Source organism: Amphiura filiformis, chromosome 10 (genome assembly GCF_039555335.1).
Source record: "Amphiura filiformis chromosome 10, Afil_fr2py, whole genome shotgun sequence".
NCBI classification, from domain to species: Eukaryota; Metazoa; Echinodermata; class Ophiuroidea; order Amphilepidida; family Amphiuridae; genus Amphiura; species Amphiura filiformis.
Genome location: NC_092637.1, coordinates 43,005,264 through 43,024,217, shown reverse-complemented (window position 1 = coordinate 43,024,217; position 18,954 = coordinate 43,005,264). Strand labels below are relative to the sequence as shown.

Here is an 18,954-nt window from a genome sequence, read left to right as displayed (position 1 = left end):
TTTTATATTTTGACCCAAACTTTTTCAAAATCTCACTCTTGGGGAGCCTTCTCACTGTAAAGGTCCCCATTTTTTTTCGGTGTCTATAGCTATAGGCTCTCGCTGAAAGACCCCTAGTTTCGAGTGCTGTCCGCACATCCGCGTCAATTCAAAAGTCGAGTAACCCCCCCCCCCCCCCCCCCGGAGGCGGGGCCCCAAGGCATTTTTGTCCGCGGGTAAATGCCATCTTGCCCCCAGGAGCTACGCCACTGCACTTAGATTGCAAGCAGTCAAAGTTTCCTGCCTTAAAAGTTGTCTTGCCCCCTCTGTTAAAAAGTGTACCGCGCCGGTACCGCACCGTAGGCATATGCCTATGCTACTATAATAGACTGAGCTCTACTGTAGGCCTAAAGGGCTGTGCAATAATTATGAGCCCTGGTTCAATGTGGGAGGGTAAAATTGGAGGGGGGGGGTAATCTTTTGGCGAGTCGAAGGGGGGGGGCAGGGCCGGATTTACATTTTGGGGCCCGTGGACCAGGCCAACATTTGGAAGCCCCAAACTCAAAGCGCGCAAAAAATTTCAATTCAGATAATTTTAGGCCAAAATGAAGGTGAATTTTACTATGTAGGCCTAGGCCTAAAGGACGAGTGCACACGAAGCGCGCAAAATTTTGGAATTTTAGCATAATTTATGTTGGTCAAAAAAGGGTGTTTTGGAGCTAAAAAGGAACATGCACGGCACATAATTTCGGGGGCACCTTAGGCTTTGGAATAAAACGCTCAAAATGCTTAGGAAAACAGTACGGAAACGCTTAAATAATGCTAATTTTCCTACTCGTTGCACTCGCAACATGTATCTAAACTGAATGTGTTGTAATCAGGCCCGTACGCAGGATTTTTTTTTTTTAGGGTGGGGGGAATGCTGATTTTGAAAGTGTGGACGGTATTTTTCCCAGGAGGGGCGGGGGCATTTTGTGAAAAAAAAAAAAGTGGACTTTCTTTCCAAAATTTGGACATTTTTGACGAAAACCCGCTAGCAAATTCTGAATTTTGGGACTTTTTGTAAGTTGGTAAATGAGGGCGGGGGGGTGGTGCGCGAATACGGGCCTGGTTGTAATTTCGTTCTGGTAGGCCCCTACCAGAACGAAATCCAATTCACGACAGGCCCTATTATTGCTAAAAGAATTACCGGGTGATCTGCAAGAAATTTTTTGTACATAAAGATTTAGGCCTAGGCCTATATCCGGGATTATATCCCGCATTATTATAGCCAGATGTTTCCAGGATAAAAATCTCAACATTTTTTTGAGAACGGTAGGGGATGATGCTGTGGATCACGAAATGCCCTTTTAAATGGTCTAGATAGATACGGTAGGCCTAGGCACTGAGACAAGAATACCAATTTATTGCAATAATTTGTCTCAGGGCCCTAGGCCTAATATGCCTATCTAGACCATTAATTTTCAAGGTTTGCAAATTGGGATCCCAAATAAAAACCGGGGGGTAAAGATTTTTGGCAGGCCGAGGGGGGGGCAAGCGATTTTTGGCAAGCCGTTTGGAAATTTTACCCTCCCCCCGGACTCATAATTATTGCACTGACATAATATTGTGGAGGCTGTTATCCCATCCATATCCCGGGGCTGTTGAAAATAGAGGTGCTCCTATAGAAAAAGAGGGATTGCCACTGAAGGTAGAAGAAGAATGGCGACTTACAGGGAGTAGGAATATTGTCCATTTCCCGACGTATTTAAGTAGATTACGACGAATCTGAGGACCTTAAAGCATAGATTGTTTTATTCTTCTATTAACAAAAGGTACTTGTTGTATAAAAAACAATGTTGAGGTCTAAATAAGGGCATTTTAATCTTTTAATAACCTATTTTTCATCTCACTCAGGAAATCGGCTCCATCATTCACTGCATTCATGATCATCATGATCATCAATTCATGTATTACATGATTATCTGTATCAATTCATTGCATTCATTTCATTCATTTAAGGGGGCTGGAAGTTTCTTCGGACGGGGGAGGTCCCAAATATGTCGGTGTCGGTGACCGGAGTCAATTTTTTTTATGACCCCCCAGCCTCTATCACGGCCAAAACATTTTACAACCCCCCCCCCTCGAAAATTTTTTTGCCCGGCTTCCACCAACACAGACTCGAGACAAACTATTCATTGCCGGAATTAAGGTGCGGAGCATGCTAAAAGCTACTTGAGCCAAGAACTTGAAGTGAATAGAAAGCGCGCAAAGTGCGTAAAAATTAGCATTATTTATCTCTCGGTCGGGGCTAGCCGGGATTATGCACTTTCAGTTTCTCACACGTTTGAACGGGAATTGGATTGCGTACTTTTTCGATGTCTAGTGAGCAAATTTCTTCAATATTTTGAGAAAATGATGTCAAATTTTCTATTCTATATTGTTTGGTAATAATGTCTTTTGCCAATAGTATGTTTAAAGTTGTAATTTTGTATTTTTGATCGCAAAGATCGGATATTTTCGTTCCGATTCAATTCTGAACCCTTCGCAAGGGTGCCGATTTCGCAGAACTTTGACGATAATTTTGCCTTTTTGAAATGCATTCGATCCTTAATTTTGTTTCAACCGAGTCTTAAATTAGCAAGCACAATAAGGTTGGTACCACTTTTATATACATTGATAAAATTTTTAAGATTTTTTTTCAAGTTTCTAACTGGCGCCAAATCGTTAAGTGTGTATTTCCCATTGACATCCAAAATGGCGTAAGCCAGTCCTTAATATACATAGGTACGGCGTATATAGGACTGGCAAGCAAGTCTAGTCGGGGCCACGTCACATCCATTCATGCATTGGAGTGAAAACAACTTATCGCATATTTTTTGCAGAGAGTCGAACCTGGCACAATAGGGTGATAGCTTGTGATACACTCCAGAGTTCAGTGAATGCGAATGTTGTTTTCACTCCTGTGCTATTGTCAGCCGGCTCATGCCCGGATGTCCGACCGACAGAATAATATAGCTAGAGGGCCCCTATAGATTTTATGCACATTTTGATTGTGAAATAAGCCCTTTCGCAATTCCAGATCATGGTGCATCATGGGTAATATTTGCCGATAAAATTGGAGATAAACACGATGAGGCTACTGTACATGTACATTTTCAAATTCAATGAGGTGAACTTTGACGTTTGCATAAAAACGTTTCGTACTGGAATTTCGCTGATTGTTTGGTCTTCATTCCTTCACAATATTTGTATTTCACAGGAAATATTAACATATGTAGGAATGAATAAAATATGTTTTACAAAAATATGTTTTTGAAGGAAGTGCAAAGTTTGCTACCATTGCAAACGCACTGCAGCCTCCTCGTGTTTATCTCTCGTTGAAGAACTGTGTGACGATGTCTGAGCATGCGCAGTTGCAATTTTCCGAAACTGCGAAAGGGCTTATTAAAGAATGCACACAAAAATTTTGAGTCACCAGCCCTTAATAATTCTATAACCCCCTTTTGGGTGTTAAAAAAATTATAACCCCCCTATTTTTGGTCTTAAAAATTCTATGACCCCCCAGTAATATTTGGGACCCACCCCCTTCCGAAGGAAATGCCAGCCCCCTAATTTGTTACAATACATTTGCTATGTTTGCCGGCTGAACATAGTCATAGTTTGATCAAGAAATAAATCTACTATCCATGACGACACGATACTCAATAGTTACTGTGTGGATAGAAGATCTGAGTGTGGAACTATAAAGTTTTTGTCAGAGAAAAACGGCACAAGTCAAGTTGTTTACATTTGCAGAGCGAAAACATGGAAGTGGGGTTATTGGCTGAATCAATCATCTGACAATCATAGCAACAGACCGATAATCTGATTGGCCGATTGTGCGTCAAATCGTTGTTCAGCGCAGATGGGCGCCCTTGAAGTGAACACAAAGCTCCACATGACATGTATGTTGCTCATTAACAAGGCCAGGGTCTTAGCTAGCCACCCGTCTGGCCGTCATTTTAGACGGCCAGTTTGCACCTGGGACGGGCAAAATTAATGCCTTTGACAGATGCTATATTATAAATTGTATGTTTTGAGAAGCTAATTGCCCTTTTTAGTAGCCCCAATTTGTAGAACAAGGCCATATCAGCACATATTTGAACTCTTTGAACCCCCAATGGGCTATAGATGTCTGGTAAATGTTTTAAAGGTCAAATTGGGACAGGCAATTTTATTCAAATGACGGGCAACCCTCAATTTCCAGCTAAGACCCTGAACAAGGCGCTCGCGTCAATCTGAGCAAGGGACTGCCGTTCTTCTCTGAAACCCAGTGTAGTAATACATGTAACTAGTTCAGTCATCACTCAATCATCACCAATTTTCAAACATATAAAATTCATGTACTGTACTATTATTAAAACAATTCTTTGTGAAGTTTAATGTTACCAAAATTTGTTTTAATAATCTATATATCTTCAGAGCAAAGTTTGCTCATTTTTAAGAGGTATAACCATGCTAACAATTCGCCAACATGTTATTCGAGTTTCTCAAGAACTCCAGCTTCGAATTTGCACACGGTAGTTTATCATAGTTATGCATTCGATGCTAGAGTGCATCAACTGCATCTTTCGATGAGTCAACTGCATCTTTTGAGCAAGATTTGCCTATTTTGGTGATCGGCTGTGTTTACTTCTGAACTTCCATTGCTTTACACGGTGTCATGCTTCAGCGAATCCGACTAGATTTTGAATGCAATGGTCTCTAGCCTAGAATGTGAAGCTATCAGTGAGCAAAGTCTTGGCTAGACTTCTCGAGCAACATTCGAACAACTTTTTCGGGCGCTATACCCGCCGTCTTCAGTGAACATTGTTTTACAAGTTTACATGAACATGGTGTCATACCTAACCGATTCTGACACGTTTTGACACAAGCTATCCTCAATCAAAACATCGTGAGAGCATCCCACCGTGCTGACGTGATGAGCTCGTAGCTGGATGGTCCTCCCTTCTCTTTTCGAATAGCTCTTGACACTTAAACGGTCACAGGCATGACAGGACCAGGTGGTGGTCGCACTGCATTCTCTAAATTCAGTAAATTTTCATCGTCAACCGTGTAATTGAATGGGATTATTTTGAAATTTTAAAACGCTTGAAATATCACAAACAAATAGACCTATGTTAATAAATAATATAAATACATGCTAAAACCGTTTGGGCTCGATAATGAACCCCACAAAACTAACCGAGTATATGGAAAATGCCATACGGCCGGGCGGTTTCACAAGTTGCCGGCTCTATCATGCCATGCGCCGCCTGGACAGGACTAGACTGCGGAACTCAATCTTACATAATAGTCATTTTGGTTGTTAAATATGACCATCAGGTGAAGACTGAGTTGTTTTAAAAGGGCATTCCATGATCCACGGCATCATCCCCCCATTTTTCGCAAAAAAAGTTGAGATTTGCATACCACTGGAAACCTCTGGCTACATATTATGTACAAAAAATTTCTTGCAGATTACGTTCTGGCACACCAGAAAACAAAATTACAACGCATTGTCTATGGAGAAGTGTGATACACATAATCATGCATAACTCGCAAAATCGGAATCAACTGAAATTTTTTTCATGGATATCTACTGAAAAATATCATAAAAAGAGGATGCTAGGATCATGAAATATTACTCCTTTTTATAAGCACATTGTGAGGAGCAGCTTTTTTATTCAACTTTGTTAGCAGGACTTACTCCGGGGTACTCAGTACAAATGACCATACGGGACGTGCACGCAAACATGGGTAGCATTTTCAGCCTTCTGGTATATCAATGACCCCTTTTTCAAAGCCTATTTTGGTATATGAATGGGTCCTTTTTTCAAATTTTTCTCGATTTTTTCGGAAAACAGCCCAATTTTTCCTTAATCTAGCCAAAATTTTCCCGAAATTTTGGGAAAATTTGTAAAAACTAAGACAATTTTGGGTAAATTCGGCCGAAAATTTTGACTTTTGGTATATCAATGGGTCCAAATTTCTTGAAAAATTGGTATATAATGGGTCTACTTCCAAAATCTCAGCGGCACGTCCCTACCAAAACCAAACTTGAGTACCCCCCCCCCCGGGACTTACTATGAACTTGTCGCTAGTCGTATATGATGATTACCGTACGCTTTCTTCTTGTTCTTTGCATATCGAATCAGATGATTATTTGTTACCGTACAAATTTTGATCAAATCGGTTACAAAAATGTTGGATGTTCTACTCAAAGTAGGCGGCCATGTTTTTCGCGCAATGCAGTGTGAGTGTGGGACGTTCACGTCAGCAGTTTCAACAAGAGTAGTTTTTAGTGGGATGCTCATCCTGCCTAAGCATCCTGCCAAAAACTGCTTTTGTTGCAAACCCCCATATATTGATCAGTGATTTTTTTGGATGATGTTTTGGATATGTGTCTCAAAATTGGACAAGTGAAGGGGTTTTGCAACAAAGCTCTTCAGCAAAAACACTCAATATTTGTACACTATTTAATTACAGGCTATTCAGATGTCAAGAACCCAACAGCACATGTAGTGATTCGATGTACAGGACTTTGACACAACAGCACACACCAGACTCGGGTGAAAATTCAGGATAGCTATACAAGCTATTATTATACTCGCTGGCGCAGATTGATCATATTCTTGGGATCCTTAAGGTAGGTGGCTAGCCCTAAATGTATTAAAAGTGTTCCCAAGTTATAAGTTCCCCCTTTTTAGAATAAATCTGAAAGACTTACAAAATTATGAAAATTATTGGTAGTACATTTTGCTTGATGCAACTGATCCCATTTACAATGTCAAATCTACATGTAGCATTTTCTGTACCAAACCAAGTCCTTAAGGGGGTACTACACCCTTGCCCAATTTTGTGCCTATTTTTGCATTTGTCTCAAAAATTATAGCACATTGGTGACAAGTAAGATATGTATATTATAGGGGCAAGGACTACAACTATTGCACTGGAAATTTTATTTCAGCACAGACAATAGTTGTGGAGTTACAGTCAAAAATGAGGGAAAACCAATATTTGATCAATAAATCAATAAATACTTGCTTTGAGTTGCTGAATTTTCAGCACAGTAGTTGTAGTCCTTGCCCCTTTAATATACCGTACATATCTTACTTGTCACCTATGTGCTATAATTTTTGAGAAAAATGCAAAAATAGGCACAAAATTGGCCAGGGTGTAGTACCCCCTAAACATGTCTTTTACAACTTTAAAGCCATATTTACATACTTGCATTTGCCTTTTCTTTATCTGTCGGTCCCTTCCCCTCTTCCCGTCGAAAGACAGTAGAATGAGGATCACAAGTCCGGATGTCCCAGAAACATAATTTTGGTATCAAATGAAAGGTGAAGACCTATGGCCATGCGTTTTGAGGTGGGCCCATTTCTGTTTCACCGACTGTTTTTCCAAAAATCGCGCCGTTTTTGGTTCAATGAAGTATGTTATTAATGTTTGACATCCTACACCCATAAAAGTATACATTTTTCAACAGGAAATTGTCTCAGGAGTTCAAAAATACAATTAAAAAAAGCAAAGGATGTAGTCATAAAGAGTTAGAGATCAAAATATGTTGAAAAAAATAGAAAAAATGTTATATTTTAAAATTTACAGTAAATAAACAACCATGCACCCTATTGAAATTTAACCTGCATTTTTCAATTCTCCTCAGTTAGACCTTTCCAATGATATATAACTTGATAGGTGTTATGTTTGGTAAAATAATTTTGTGCGATCATTTTTTGAGATAAAATTTGAGTTGCAAATTTCCAGCGATTTTTGATACACATACTATAATCTCAAAAGTTGAAGAGTACATTTGCTTTATAACCTTTATAAACATTCAAACTACTTATTTGCAAATATAAGAGACACTAATAAATAAATAAAATCACTTACATTGCTTATAAAAAATGAAATGTACGACGCTGACTGAAGTGCTGGTGGGTATCGTATCATGGCTTAATTACCAGCCAACCAACAAAATTTTGCAATGTATCTAAATTAACTTTGCAAACATAGTTTGGGACAGTTTCATGAATTTAAACAATATTTACACCCTTAAAGCTAAAACACAAAAACAACTTACTGACAAATACAGTTTAGACTCATCTTAATAGATTACGGTATAAATAAATAAATAAAATAAAAGAAGAACATAAAAATTGGATGAAATTATACCCCAATGTGCAGGGTTCGCAGGTTTTTTTATGTTTGAGAAAGATGTTAAAAGACAACAAATGGATAAGTATACAAGAATCCATTCTCTTGAATCAACAGGGTGTGATGGAAAGGTGAATGTGAGAGAACTGACAATGCTATTGCCAAGAGTGTAATCAGTGTATATGAAAATTACTCTCTCAATGTGAAAACAAATCGCACGTTTCTCTTTTTAAAGGACTTTCCTTTTACAGTGGAGGCTATGACAGTGTTGAGCGGACTCTTTGGCTGATTCTGATACATTTATAGTCTTATAGATACACTACCTCTAGATTAAATACAAATCTAGTTAGTGAGGATTCATTTGTAGCCATAAAAAACCTCATCTGATGCCATATGATAAAATACCGATTTGAACCTTCATCGGTCTGGCTGGACGCTCTGCTAACCCCCCCCATTTTCTCATTAAAACTATAGGTTTGATCTTGTAATTAAGCCTACATTTTTTTATACATGTTTACTGGCCTGCACTTTATTTAATTCTACTCAGAGCATATTAAATTTGTAGTGGACACAAAATTTAACTCCATATTTTCCAGCACGATCTTATGCGCAAGCAACTTTTAGAATTTCAATGGCATTGCTTTCATGATTAATTAAATTTAATTAATTAATTAAATTAAGTACCAATTAAGAATAAAAAGTTTTCAACCTTGGTTTATAATTTTAAAAGGAATAACTCAATGATTCAATAAAGTAATATTTCTTGGGTATTATGATCTATATAGCTTACTCTTATAATGTTCCCATATTTCCTGCTCCCCTCATCCTGCTCCCCTCATCTACCACCGTGCAAAAATGGCTATTTGGGGTTAATTAATTAGCAATTACTCAAAAACAAGATAACAACAGGCATTTTTGTGACTTTTAAGTAGCTGACATATATATTCCCTTCAATTTGGTACCAAATTTGACTATGTAGCACATGAATTTAAAATTATACACCCTTGTCAATTTCCATGTTTGTTGCACACATGAAACAATACCACCTATTTGTGGGCTCAGCTCAAAACGCACGGCCCCATACTAAATGATGACATCAAAAATTCAATTTTCAAAATTAGTGACTTATGTCTGGTTTTGTGGGAGCGGGTCACAATTGTAAGAAAACATGCAAAATTGCATATTTTTGGCTCATTTTCCCCACAAATTACACAAATATTAAAATTTTACTTTTATTGACAGTTAGAAATTTAAGAAAGGATTGGGATTTACCTATGATTCATTTGCCAAAACAGGAATATTTTTTTAATTCTAAAAAATGGGTTACTCCTTCATGTAATTATACACGAAATTAGGGTTAGGGTTAGTTTAGGGTTAGGGTTAGGATTAGGCCTATTACATCAGAAATGTAATAGGCCTAGTATAATTACATGAAGGATCAACCAAAAAATGAGTGCTGTATTTTTCTGGCATCAGGAATAGTGCCAGACCAGATATGAAAAGAGCCCTCTTATTTTACAAACTAAACATACTCAAAATGAGAACGAGGACTCACTACATTATCAACCATACTAGATACAAGATGAAAAGCACTCTATTTGACAATTTACTAAACATACTCAAGACTGAGAACGAGGGCTTACTATTATCAACCATCTACTGTTCAGTTTGTGTCCGACTCATTGGGCCACAAGGAAGAAGTTTCTTGTGATGGCTTATCAGTCCCAAAATGGAGTCAGTTGAGGGGCAGGACTCGGGAGTTATGATCTTTTTATAAGCTAATATGTTTGAAGGGGAATGAATTAGCTTGGTTTTGTGGGGCTCTGGGCAAGGATATAGAACAGTGTCTCCTTCTGAGGAAGCCAGAAGGGGGGATCGCCCTTAATTATGAGTCAAATCAAATTGTAACAATGTAAAAAGCCAGTTGCTCTTTAAATAATTTTACAAGAGGAATATGAAAATCATGGATTTTACTGTAGAAATCAATGAAATGGGATTCACCATTCACCCCTCTGATCATTTGATGATCGGTTCTCCGGATAAGGTGCTGGGGTAAATTTTTTATCATTTACATGAGCGCTGCAAAGGATGGATCTACAATGACCTTAGGTCATTAGGGAGTAAACACACATTTTTTTGAGACCGTTAAAAAATCGGGGAGGGGGTAGAAAGTGGTTTGTAGTTTTCAGTTCATATTCACCATACGCTATGGACCTCAATACCCTCATCCCAATGGCATAGTTCAATAACCTCAATTAAACACTCATTGTGCAAAATTTGACCTCAAGTTACAGAGTAAGGCTGTGACCTATCGGGTAATGACGTATTCGGGTACCGAGGTAAATTTCAGGCGGGTAACCGGTACCGAAATTGCAAAAAAAGTGTTTTTCGGTTTTGTAGTGTCTCTGGACCTAGACCTAAATGCTAGGATCATGGTTGACCTAAAAAAAAAAATTTAAAAAAAAAATTAAATTTTGCACATTGTTTTGTAATTTTAATATGAAAATTGATACATAGTTTTCATGTCATACTCTATTAATGATATCAAAATGCATTGAATTTGAATGCATTTTGATATCATTAATAGAGTACATGAAAACTATGTATCAATTTTCATGTTAAAATTACAAAACAATGTGCAAAATTCAATTTTTTTTAGGTCAACCATGATCCTAGCATTTAGGTCTAGGTCCAGAGACCCTGCAAACCGGTGGTCTTTGAAAAAAAAAATAAAATAAAAATATATATATATTTTTTTTTTTTTTTTTTTTTTTTTTTAAATTCGGTAATCCGTAAATGAAATTTGTATCCGGGTAGGGAAAAAACGGGCGGGTACCCGAATATCCGGGCTTGAGTCACTGCCTTAATATGAATTTTTGTAGCCAAATTTTCTAAGGTCATTCAATGAATGTACAAATGTATTGGGATTAAAGAACTGTGCCCTGATAGATGAATATGTTATGGATTAGCGATACATGTTCACAGGTTGATAAATTTCCCTTTCAGGGGTGATGTCATGGTTGCCAGATTGTTTATATTGGAGATGTCATGCCCACACAAATTGTGTCAGCTTTTCAGTGATGATGACATGTAGCTGTCAGTGCCAGGTGTCATACATTTTGTTATTGAAGTGATTTAGAACACAACACAAGCAGCCAGGCCCGTACGCAGGATTTTTTTTTGTGGTGGTGCTGATTTTGAAAAAGTGGACCTTTTTTTCCAAGGGGGGCGATTTTGTAAAAGGGACTTTTCCTCAAAAATGTTGACCTTTTTTGACCAAAAAAAGCATAAAAACCCCATTTTTTGCTAGCTACACTCACAAATTGTCATATTTTGGGACTTTTGCACACTTTTGCGACCGCACCCCCCTGCGTACGGGCCTGCAAGCAGCAATAAAGCCACCTATTTCATTATATAGCAAAGCAATAGAAATATACTTTGATTTGCCAAAAAATTGACTGGCTTTTTACGGCTTAAATATCAAAAAGATGCCCCAAACATCTGTCTCAAATGTCACAGGGTCCCCTTTTACCTGCCAAGAAAACGATACGTTCCCCCTTTTAACCTGACAAAAAAAATCATGGCTCCCTAGCCTCCAAATATTTGAAAGATCCAGATGTGTCTCTCTAAATTTTCTTGTTGATTTATTTACCCTTCCTGCTCCTTCCATGATGATCAAGTGTATACATCACCCCCCTGGCAATACTGTAAAAGTGGACATTTTCGCGGTGCATTAATTTTCGCACACAACACAGCTACCGCAAAAATAAAAACACACAAATATACATGTTCTTTTAATGTATAGGTCTATGTACGAAAACTCAAAATCACGAAATTAAAAAGAAGCAATGTAGTTCAATCGGCACAGCGCGAAAAAATTACACACACGAAAATTAACACTTTTACAGTACCCTACAAAATGTAGCTCATTTCATTAAGTGCAATTCTTTGGTTTGAGTCAAGTACAATGAAGCAGTTTTAGTTCAAGTCTAGTATTTTTTGTGTGCAACTCTAATTGTGATGCATGTATTGACCTTTTCCAAGACACAAACAACTTTGTTAAAGTCAACCCACTCATATTTGGTGCAAGTCCTGTTGCCATGGAAATGGATGACATTTTTGTGTTTTTATCTGAATCCTGCCAGATCTGTTTGCTTTAAATAATCTTAAGTCTTTGGAAATTGATGAAGCTATTTGATCAAAGCCTTTTAATAAACCCAACCTTACAAGTACTTTCCTTATACACTGCCCTTCCATCAACGTACATAATATGTTCACGCACATTATAACTATAAGAGGATTTTATCTCTGAAATTTGTAAGGGGAAGTTTCAGGATTGAAGAACGTTCAGCATTTTGCTGTTACGTATTCACAGACAAGGGAGTAAAGTAAAGGATTCTGGTAATATTTTGACCTTTAAGTTAACCTAAAATCAATTTTCACAACCAATCGGGGGTAGGAGTGAAGGGCACAGGTCAAGAAATGGATAGAGCATGACCAGGTGGGAACATAGATGGTGTGACAGAACACCAAAAGTTAGTCTATATTGAAATATTTTTTTCAACATTTTGTTCCAAGGATGTACATGATGATTTATAAATGCTCATAAAATAAACATGCTTATTTTGTCACAGTTGTATGTACGATTTATAATACTATTCTCCCAATGCCGATGAAGAAAGAAAATTCAGCACATGTGATGTTGATGGGATATTGCAGCTGCATTGTGAACAGATTCTATTATACATGTAGTGCTCGGGACCAAAATAAAAAAAAGGGTCCAGGGCGAAACCCCTGGAAACGCCTGGATTTTAGGTTTTTAACCTTAAATATGACCGTTTTTAAGGGTAAAGTAGTAAAGCTTATTCTAAGTTTAATGCACTAATCATTGTTTTATCTTAATGATCTTATCAGAAAATTTTCAGGCTCAAACTGGCATAAATAGTCCAGCTCCCCTGAATGACCATTTTCCCCCGACTGATAGGTCAAACTGGGGGCCTATGCCCCCGCCCCCACTTTGCGCACTCCACTGATTTCGGTGGGGTTATATTTTGTGAAATTTGTGGGCAAATCTCCCCTAGCCCCATATCTTCTTAGCCATGAGGCTGTTATATTTTACGAATGATCCCCTAGCCTCATATATATTTTAGCCTTGAGGCTGTAATACTTGTAGATGACTTTTTATAGCTGATACTTTTTCATACAGTACATGTAGTTCTTATTTTTTACCAGCAACTATCAAAAATTGTTCAAATAAAATAACAATATGAGACAAGTTATCATTTAATAGGAATACGGTACCAACAATATTTTTAAATAACAATTGAAATTTACAATTGAAATTGCAACAGAACAGCAGATGTTTGCCTATGAAATAAAAAAAAATGATAATAATAATAAATATCCAATCAATGCTTTATAATTGAACTGGTATAGTACTACTAAAGGCAAAAGTAATTAAATTGTTTTTCATCGATTAAGTGTCCAATTAGTGACTTTATTGGTCTGAAAGAATGAACAGATTGTATAGTTGAAACATTTGATGGTCAAATGGGTCAGTCCATATCAAAACAGATTGAGTGTACACCCACCCTCTTGGATTTTGCTCTCCTTTGGCTCAGGGGTACCTTTCATGGACCCCTAGGTGAGGTCACAAGAAAAAATTCAAATTCAATTTCGTTTCGAATGGCGGGCCATCTAAGTTTGGCGACCTTGACCAAAATTGGGAATTTAAGGTGTCCAAATGACAAAGCGCTCTCTTTGAGAGGCATTTTCTTCTTAATTAAATCAGTTGTGACCCTCTTTTTGAATGTGGTCACTCACTGGCTGTGTCTGAAATGCCTTATGCCAAAAAAGATTGATTTTGGAATTTCGTTGGGATTTCAGAGGGGGTCAAAATCAGCACTTCGTACTGTTCAATCAAATTATCTTTGATTTTGAAGGACCCATGATAATGTCACAGTGCACTTATAGGTCCTAATTATGTTCAGAATGGATTAACCATGTGCCAATGTCTATGAGCAATTAAAAAAAAGAAATTTCTTGACCCCCTACAGAATTTTAGGCCCCCTAAAGTGGTTCAGCCACAAATGGCGCTTAAAATCGGCAAATTTTGACACCTAATAACTTTAGGTGTACACCAGATATGAATTTCTAGTCTTTTGCATCTGAAAGAATGTAGTCTAATGTTACTAGGAACATAAGATTTGTTTTGTATTTTTGTGTTTTGATACTAAGTTGATGGTCCCAAAAATCCCAATTTTGACTAATAATGTACAGGTTATGGGTACAAAATGTCAATTTCAACATACCCTTTTTTTCTATTTTTGATCACTTTATAGCAAATTGTCTTATTTATCCTGTTATTACAAAGTTAACAACGTCCAATTATGGTGATTTTGGTGTCTAATTATGTTTTCTTGCATGAGAAATACAACTACGCAACTTAAAAAACTGTACAAGGAACCAATGACCTCCTTATTACAATATGGATGCTTTTGGCAGCCATGTTGCAAAAGAGGTCATCGGTTCCTTGTATAGTTTATTAATTTGCTTAGTTGTATTTCTCATGCAAGAAAACATATATAATTAGACACCAAAATTACCAAAATCAGACGTTGTTAACTATGGTCAGAATTCAAAAGGTCGTTGACCTATGAACATTTTTCGTCATAGCGCCCTCCTGAAAGGTCTGACACATAACAAACTATACATTTTGGAATCCTCATGACCATACGAGTAATTTGATATATTACTTGACATAATTGGGAGCATTCTGAACATTTGACCCCCATAACCTGTACTTTGCATGTGCATCGTTGCCAGGAAGTGCATTTTTGACCCCCTTAAAAATCCATACAGAGGATTAGAAAGTAGTTTTTTCTTATTACTTGACTCAAAAGCAACTTGAAATATCAGGATAAATAATACAAATGGCTATAAAGTGATCAAAAATATAAAAAAAATATTGTACTAAAATTGGCATTTTGTACCGTATCCTGTATGCATGGTATGTTAGGCAAAAATGACTATTTTTGAAAGCGTCAACTTAATACTAAAACACAAAAATACAAAACAAATCTTATGTTCCTAGTAACATTAAACTACATTCTTTCAGATGCAAAAGACTAGAAATTCATATCTGGTGTACACCTAAAGTTATTAGGGGTCAAAATTTGCCGATTTTAAGCGCCATTTGTGGCTGAACCACTTTAGGGGTGGCCTAAAATTCTGTAGGGGTCTAGAAATTTCTCTTTTTTTGAATTGCTCATAGACATTGGCATATGGTTAATCCATTCTGAACATAATTAGGACCTATAAGTGCACTGTGACATTATCATGGATCCTTCAAAATCAAGATAATTTGATAGAACAGTACGAAGTGCTGATTTTGACCCCCTCTGAAATCCCAACGAAATTCCAAAATCTATCTTTTTTGGCATTAGGTATTTCTGACACAGCCAGTGAGTGACCACATTCAAAAAGAGGATCACAACTGATTCAATTAAGAAGAAAGTGCCCCTCAAAGAGAGCACTTTGTCATTTGGACCCCTTAAATTCCCAATTTTGGTCGAGGTCGCCAAACTTTGATTGCCCGCCATTCGAAAATCGAAATGGAATTTGAATTTTTTCTTGTGACCTCACCTAGGGATCCATGAAAGGTACCCCTGAGCCAAAGGAGAGCAAAATCCAAGAGGGTGGGTAGACACTCAATCTGTTTTGATATGGACTGACCCAAATGCAAGATGGCTTTTTAAACTTGCAGGAAGTCTCCGGCAATCACAACATTATGCCTTATTATGTAAGAAAAATAATTCTCAAGCATGAATCAGATGGTTTTATTTAAAACATACTCATAGTGACCATAAAAACTAATAAAAACATCTGTCTCAACACGCGATATTCAAAATTCCCGGGCGCCGACATTGTTGAATGCAATGACGTCCCAGTAATACAATGACGGCTGACGACCATTAAGGACAAATAACCATTATGTCATTCCACTTTTGGCACAGGAATTTTGCATATCGCGTTTAGAGAGCCGACTGTTTTTATTCGTTTTCATGGTCAATATAGGAGTTTGTTTTAAATAATAATAATAATAATATGGAAATGTATAACGCGCAAGTATCTGACAGAGCCGCTCACTGCGCAACAACAGGAATATGACCACAAAGGGGAACATGATGAACAGAGTAAAATACAGAAAATATACAAGATACCATATTAAGAAAAACATTTTACACTACAAGTCATCAGCAAAAGCGATATTAGACAGATGTGTTTTTTAAAATAAAAATTAAATAAAACTAAAACTGATTTGTGGTTGATATTATTTATGTTATGATTGCCGGAGACTCCCTTTAATAAGTGCTCTATTATTTCATCAATCCATCAGTTGAATACACATCTTTTCATGGGCACTTTTTATTTGTGATCCACAGCCTCAGTGTTACAAAGGTTTTGCACTTAGCGCACATTTGGGAACAGGCTGTAAATTATACTAACGTAAGCAACGATGTAATTTGAATTAAAATTTGCTGGGCACATAGCAGAATTTACATAGTTTTCCCAATATGAACGACACATTAACTTGGCAGAGTCAGTACTCTTTGGTTCTACCTCTTTGAGCCATACACAAACATGGTGGAGTCTGTTACTCTTTGGTTCTGCCTCTATGAGCGACACACAAACATGACAGAGTTAGTGCTCTTCGCTTCTACCTCGCTGGATTTAACAGAGATCTATCGTTTTTTTGATGTCAGCATGTTGAAATCAAATCCCAATGTGGCCATGGTGTCAATATGTTTTCATTGAATAGTAGGTGAGGCTGAATGGGTTCAAATTTGAGGAACAATAGATGCAACTGACCCTGCCCGTTGGCTAATTGATTGTGATACAGATAGTTCCAGAAAGGAAGCTAACTCAATTGTGTTGAACTAGTGTATACATAGAGGACACTATATTCAATATTTCAATTTGTTGAAAAATTCAAACTAAATTTATTCCATTTGAATCTTCTGTACTGATTTGCTATGTAATGCAGCGTCAGCGTGGGTCAACAGCAGGGCTGTTGTCAACAAGGCTGTTGTCGACAAAGTAATTTTCCTGATTGTCGACAAGCATGGACTAATTGTCAACAAAGACTTGTCGTTTAAAAAATAAAATTATTAAAGATAAGCTTAAGGGATCAAAAATGAGCGTTTATTGCGTTTCGACAGTATTTTTTGTGCGACATGAGAGCACCTCAGACCTATCGAATTGCATTCTGAATACAAAGCATGTCTTTCTGATATCAAATAATTTTCATTTTTTGAAAATCACAATTTAATACAAATTTTATGACAAATTATAAAAATTTGATATTTTTCACATTTTTGATATATAACAGTCCTCGAAGTGAATTATATAAATCTAATGATATATTCTTAAAGTGTATGTAGCAGGGAGGAAAAGCCGACGGTCAATTGAAAATTTTGACGTTTCATATTGAAGATATGGATTTTTTTCCCAAAAAGACCTAATTTTGTTGGTGTTTTGGAAAAAAAATCCATATCTTCAATACGAAGGTCAAAATTTTCAATTGATCGTCGGCTTTTCATCCCACCTACATACACTTTAAGTATAAATCATCAGATTTATAAAGTTCACTTCAAGTACTGTTAAATATCAAAAATATCAATTTTAATGATTTGCCATAAAATGTGTATTAAATTGCGAATTTCAAAAAATCAAAATTATTTGATATCAGAATGACATTCTTCGTATTCAGAATGCAATTCGATATGTCTGATGTGCTCTAATGTCCCAAAATAAATACCGTCCAAACGTTCATACCCCAGCCCTTAAGATCACAATTGAAATTAAAAAAAGTAATAATTGAGCACAAGATAACAATGATTGGCGGATTAATAGACTTCATTTTGTAATGGTAAGTTACCGTACCAATTATATATGTAATTGACAGCAATATTTTGATGTAAATAAATGACACATAATGTGGTCTCTGAACTTTAATATTTGGACTTCAGTGATATATGATTGCTTTGTCGACATCTTGATCGGATCTTGAGATTTGGCGATTGTCAAAAATGAAAATTCTACTCTACAACAGCCCTAGTCGATAGTGACAAACAAGTACCTCAATGAACATCCAGATCTTGCAAAATATGTTTATTTCTTGACTATCAAACCATGTTTAGCGAGTTATTTCTCAACATTAAAACAAAGGAGTGTCATTTGATGTATTCTGGGACGTGTAAGATATATTTTCTCTGGGTACTTCCTGTTTGTTTTGTTGTTTATTGGCATCCCTGTGGTGCATTTTGTCATGTGTCATGACGATCTGCGGGTATTCTGCCCCATGTCAATATAAAGTCGACAGAGCTAGCCAGTGGCAATGACAGCATTAGAAATTTGTCAGCTGTGGACTACATGTAGATGTATAAAATCTAGAATCAGAATTCACTATAAAAAGTGATGAATAGTTCACTTTTTTCATCTCAAAACAAATTATAAAAGTTACAAAAATAATTTCCTGAGTGTAAAAAGGCCAGATTTGGTAATTGTAAGTAACATATTAAGAAATTAAAGGCATGGGTTTTTCATTTAGAGGTTAATAACTGCGCATCGGTTATTTGGAGGGCATTGTGAAAAATCTAAACATTTTGCCTTTGGAACCGAGGTCCAAAGCAAAATGTTTAGATTTTTACAATGCCCGACTATATTACCGATCGCAGTTATTAACCTCATTCATAACCGTCACTTTAATCTCTTCACCTTACAAAATAACACAAAATTTTGCTCAAAAGTTTA

At 36.8% G+C, this 18,954-nt stretch overlaps 1 protein-coding gene across 1 annotated transcript in view; it reads left to right on the top strand.

Moving 5' to 3' along the window:
* Positions 1-1,662: 1,662 nt before the first annotated feature.
* The window catches only part of LOC140162891 (myotubularin-related protein 9-like), a 93,378-nt gene continuing 76,086 nt past the window's right edge, over positions 1,663-18,954 (top strand). The window contains exons 1-2 of the mRNA XM_072186196.1: positions 1,663-1,793; positions 6,469-6,628. The gene's annotated coding sequence lies outside the window, so the exon portion shown is untranslated. The remainder of the gene's footprint in view (positions 1,794-6,468; positions 6,629-18,954) is intronic.